Source organism: Dendrobates tinctorius, unplaced genomic scaffold (assembly GCF_039654945.1).
Source record: "Dendrobates tinctorius isolate UK_male_01 unplaced genomic scaffold, ASM3965494v1 ptg000311l, whole genome shotgun sequence".
NCBI classification, from domain to species: Eukaryota; Metazoa; Chordata; class Amphibia; order Anura; family Dendrobatidae; genus Dendrobates; species Dendrobates tinctorius.
Genome location: NW_027361978.1, coordinates 2,264,618 through 2,270,870, shown reverse-complemented (window position 1 = coordinate 2,270,870; position 6,253 = coordinate 2,264,618).

Sequence of the window (6,253 nt, the reverse complement as noted above, 5' to 3'; positions counted from 1 at the left end):
CAGTATTATAGTAGTTATATTCTTGTACATAGGGGCAGTATTATAGTAGTTATATTCTTGTACATAGGAGCAGTATTATAGTAGTTATATTCTTGTACATAGGGGCAGTATTATAGTAGTTATATTCTTGTACATAGGGGCAGTATTATAGTAGTTATATTCTTGTACATGGGGGCAGTATTATAGTAGTTATATTCTTGTACATAGGGGCAGTATTATAGTAGTTATATTCTTGTACATAGGAGCAGTATTATAGTAGTTATATTCTTGTACATAGGGGTAGTATTATAGTAGTTATATTCTTGTATATAGGGGGCAGTATTATAGTAGTTATATTCTTGTACATAGGGGGCAGTATTATAGTAGTTATATTCTTGTACATGGGGGCAGTATTATAGTTGTTATATTCCTGTACATAGGGGGCAGTATTATAGTAGTTATATTCTTGTACATGGGGGCAGTATTATAGTAGTTATATTCCTGTACATGGGGGCAATATTATAGTAGTTATATTCTTGTACATAGGGAGCAGTATTATAGTAGTTATATTCTTGTACATGGGGGCAGTATTATAGTAGTTATATTCTTGTACATGGGGGCAGTATTATAGTAGATATATTCTTGTACATAGGGAGCAGTATTATAGTAGTTATATTCTTGTACATGGGGGCAGTATTATAGTAGATATATTCTTGTACATAGGGGGCAGTATTATAGTAGATATATTCTTGTACATAGGGGCCAGTATTATAGTAGATATATTCTTGTACATAGGGGCAGTATTATAGTAGTTATATTCTTGTATATAGGAGCAGTATTATAGTAGTTATATTCTTGTATATAGGGGTAGTATTATAGTAGTTATATTCTTGTACATAGGGAGCAGTATTATAGTAGTTATATTCTTGTATATAGGGGGCAGTATTATAGTAGTTATATTCTTGTATATAGGAGCAGTATTATAGTAGTTATATTCTTGTATATAGGGGTAGTATTATAGTAGTTATATTCTTGTACATAGGGGCAGTATTATAGTAGTTATATTCTTGTACATAGGGGCAGTATTATAGTAGTTATATTCTTGTATATAGGAGCAGTATTATAGTAGTTATATTCTTGTATATAGGGGTAGTATTATAGTAGTTATATTCTTGTACATAGGGGCAGTATTATAGTAGTTATATTCTTGTACATAGGGGTAGTATTATAGTAGTTATATTCTTGTATATAGGGGGCAGTATTATAGTAGTTATATTCTTGTACATAGGGGGCAGTATTATAGTAGATATATTCTTGTACATAGGGGCCAGTATTATAGTAGTTATATTCTTGTACATAGGGGCAGTATTATAGTAGTTATATTCTTGTATATAGGAGCAGTATTATAGTAGTTATATTCTTGTATATAGGGGTAGTATTATAGTAGTTATATTCTTGTACATAGGGAGCAGTATTATAGTAGTTATATTCTTGTATATAGGGGGCAGTATTATAGTAGTTATATTCTTGTATATAGGAGCAGTATTATAGTAGTTATATTCTTGTATATAGGGGTAGTATTATAGTAGTTATATTCTTGTATATAGGAGCAGTATTATAGTAGTTATATTCTTGTATATAGGGGTAGTATTATAGTAGTTATATTCTTGTACATAAGGGGCAGTATTATAGTAGTTATATTCTTGTACATAGGGGCAGTATTATAGTAGTTATATTCTTGTACATAGGGGTAGTATTATAGTAGTTATATTCTTGTATATAGGGGGCAGTATTATAGTAGTTATATTCTTGTACATAGGGGGCAGTATTATAGTAGTTATATTCTTGTACATAGGGAGCAGTATTATAGTAGTTATATTCTTGTACATAGGAGCAGTATTATAGTAGTTATATTCTTGTACATAGGGGCAGTATTATAGTAGTTATATTCTTGTACATAGGGGCAGTATTATAGTAGTTATATTCTTGTATATAGGAGCAGTATTATAGCAGTTATATTCTTGTACATAGGGGCAGTATTATAGTAGTTATATTCTTGTACATAGGGGCAGTATTATAGTAGTTATATTATTGTACATAGGAGCAGTATTATAGTAGTTATATTCTTGTACATAGGGGCAGAATTATAGTAGTTATATTATTGTACATAGGAGCAGTAATATAGTAGTTATATTCTTGTACATAGGGGCAGTATTATAGTAGTTATATTCTTGTACATAGGGGCAGTATTATAGTAGTAAAATTTTTGTATAGTGGGAAAAATGTATTATAATTAGGGTAGGTGCACACGTTGCGGATTCTGCTGCGGATCCGCAGCAGATCTGCAAGTGATATACAGTACCATTTTAACCAATGTAAAACAATAAACGCTGTGCACATGCTGCGGATTTTTAGCATGGATTTTCTGCGGATTAGAATCTGCAGCATGTCACTTTTTTTGTGCAGATCCACAGCGTTTTGACACCTGCTCCATTAAATCCACACAAAATCTGCACTAAATCCGCATGTAAAACGCAGGTCATTTTACCTGCGGGTTTAGTAAAATCCACGCAGAAAATTCCACAGCAGAATCCGCAACGTGTGAACATACCCTCAATAGGGGACAGTATTACAGTAACTCCTTTCTTTGACATATGGGGCAGTTTAATAATTATTTATATAGTTACATAGGTTGAATAAAGACATAGATCCATCAAGTTCAACCTTTCTCCACCAATTATACATTTTTTTTGTCACTAAATTTTCTAAAACCAAGCTGTTATAGTGTCGGCCATTACTACCTCTTGTGGTCGGCATTGCGCGGTCTGACTGCTCTTAGTCTAAAGAACCCTTTCCTATTTAGCTGCCTGAGTTGCTTTTCTTCCACCTGGTCCTTAGTTTGGTCTACGGAAGGAATAAGTCCTGTGCCGTTCTTTGTACACATATATTACACATGTAAATGAGACAGCAAGACCTGCTCTTCCCTCTCCTACTGTATCCTCACCCATCCCTGTAGACTGTGAGCCCTCGCGGGCAGGGTCCCCTCTCCTCCTGTACTTGTGTGTCCCTTGTCTTACACATGTTTATTATACTTGTCTATATTTCCCCTTTTCACATGTAAAGCGCCATGGAATAAATGGCGCTATATAAATGCATAATAATAATAATAATAATAATAATCCCCTCAAGCACAACTTTTACAACCTCTTTATCATGACTCAGCTGTTGGGTGTCCCAGACGAGGGCTCCTTTCCTTTCCCTAACACTAGGGGTGCCCTAGCTTGCACTGTTCCTTGGATTACTTCTGAAGGTGAAGACACCGGGCCACATACCTTGCCTTAACTCCTGAATCTGCCCTCAGTCTGTACACTTCCACCACCCAAGGAAGAGGAGAGTAGTAGTGTACCATAATACACCAACCAGACTAACAAGGTATAAAGGAAAATACCGAACACACAAATATACTCACACAAATAACAGGTATGCAAAGAGGTAACCAAAGTAGGAGAAGAAAGGGAATTATCACACTCACAAACTTAGCAACAGTCACAGATAAACCCACCAAATGCCTTCTCCAGTATCAACCACCAACAGCCTACAGTCATGCGGCATAAGCTGCTCTGACAATGAGTGCTAGCAGGGTCCAGGTTATATAGGAGATGGGAGTGGCAAACAGTGCACAGCTGAGAGCCTTAATGCAGGAAAGCTTCCAGGAGTTATCAGCTGAACAGATAATTCCCTGCACTGCCAAAAGAAATTTCCATGAAGAGCTTCTAATCAGTGCAAGAGTAGGAGAAATTAGACTCTGCTGTCTTCTGCCTCCTCTGTCACGGTAAACTCATGACACTCATCATGAGAGGCCTCCATCCCATGTAACATAGGCGAGGTGGTCCCCACTGCTCTTAGTACAGATCTGTTGTTCCCACTGCTCCCGGTACAGATCCCTGTGGTCCTCACTGCTCCCGGTACAGATCCCTGTTGTCCCCACTGCTCCCGGTACAGATCCCTGTGGTCCCCACTGCTCCCGGTACAGATCCCTGTGGTCCCCACTGCTCCCGGTACAGATCCCTGTGGTCCTCACTGCTCCCGGTACAGATCCCTGTGGTCCCCACTGCTCCCGGTACAGATCCCTGAGGTCCCCACTGCTCCCGGTACAGATCCCTGTGGTCCCCACTGCTGCCGGTACAGATGCCTGTTGTCCCCACTGCTCCCGGTACAAATCCCTGAGGTCCCCATTGATGACTATATCCCATTTAGACAACGTACCATTTGTGATGACTCTTTGTTTCCTACCTTTTCACCAGTTCCTTATCCATTTGCATATAGTTTCCCCCTGTCCCGGCTTCTATAGCTTCAGTATAAGGCTGTTATGTGGTACAGCAGTGGTCCCTAACCTTTCTGACCTTGAGAGCCACATTCAGCCTAGAGAGACGATTGCGAGCCACATTCAGCTCCTGTCTGTCCCGTTCAAAGTAGTGTCAACCAAAGTCCCCATTACAGGTATAATAACGAAAGCTTTTCCACAGAAATCACTCCAAAGCATTTCACTGAGATCCAAGGGTTCCCACAATGCCCCCATTCAGTATTCTCCCATCAAACACTCCCAACACATTGTTACATCCAGCTTCGATCACCTCCTCTGGCAGGTAGTATCATCCTGTCTCCTGTGTACTTACCTAAATCATCTCTAAACCCCAAAGACCAGTATATGTGCATCTAGATCTGCTTCTCTGTGCAGGGCTATTCCCAAAATTCACCATTTTGAGATATACTCTTCATATTTGTCTTCTAGACCTGGAGCTAATGCACCAAGCTGGCAGTCGCGAGCCAAAATTCATGGGAATGCGAGCCACATGTGGCTCCCGAGCTACAGGTTGTGGACCCCTGTGGTACAGGATCACATGCCTTTGCAAAGTCCAGATAAATCACATCAGCCGCATTATGAAGTATGATAATCATAGATTCTTCTGAGATAATCCAGTGAAGTTAATGAAGTGGGAACAGGCACGTGTGTTTGTGTCAGCAGTGGGCCGGAACGGAGTCCTCTTCGCCCTGCAGCCCCTCTTCTAAATGGATGTCTGGGTGGAGTGTGTGGTGAAGTACATTTCTTACTTTTGCTTCGGGAGCCCTCGTTATCTCCCCATCCATGAGACTGGATCTGACTACAAACAAGGCAGAAAACCTTGGGTTGGGTTGACAGGTCTGACTTTACTGCGCAATGCATTTACACGTGGTTACAGCATACAGATTCAGTAAAAGTCTCTTTCTAGTGATGTTTCCTTAGTTGTGTGATCCATCAGTCCTTGTCCCCATCCTGTCCCGAGACCCACCATCTTCACCTCACTCTGCAACCCGGCTGACATCTTCCTCATCAGGGAGACATAGACATGATTCTCTAGACCTTTCCCAAACCTTAGATTCAGGACTGTCCCAGCATCCAGACGTGACTGAAGCTGTGTCCTCATTCTTCTAGGAAACTAACGACCGGACCCATTCTCTGCTGCACCTTCACTGCACTAGAACCTGCTATCTCTGTTATGCTTAGCCTTGCTCTTCACTCCACCCAGAATTTGTATTTGACTGAGTCCTGGACTGTGACTAGACATAATGTAAATTGGAAATCATTTTTTATAACCCTTGTCTAACCCTTCTTAAACTGTGGGCTAATCCCAACTCAAATATCTAATCCCTAGTGTAGTGCAAACTGTATTCCTATTTACTGTATGGTTCCTCTAGTGGACAGACCTCCCGCATTCCTAGAGACGGCCTAAGTCATAGCCTAGGAGAACCAAACATACAACACTAGCCATAGGGATAAACTATAACATAGCTTTCAACACACAAAGAACATTAATATATGAAATTTCACACAACATCCCAACAACCCCTTTGTTGCCACGTCTTCTTCATCCCAGGCTCCCTCCTACATTAACAAGATGAAATACTGTACAGAAATAATCAAAGTATTGACTGGAAAACGTTGAATTGTTCCGAGTACGTGGGGCTGATAAGGAGTATATAGGCGAGTAAATGTGAACAATAAATCTATTTTTTTTACAATCCCAGCAGGCTACGGCACTGAAGTTCTAACAGAATTGTCACAAAACGTTTCACATTTTTAAAGGGTTTGTATCATTAAGACAACCTCGCATATAACCTTGGACAGGACATATTGGCATTATAGAGGGCTTTGCTTAGTGAAATCTTTGGCCCGTCACAACCTCCTTAATCTGAATCTTCCATTTGCGAATGGTTTCTCCCTCCTGCCTTTGGG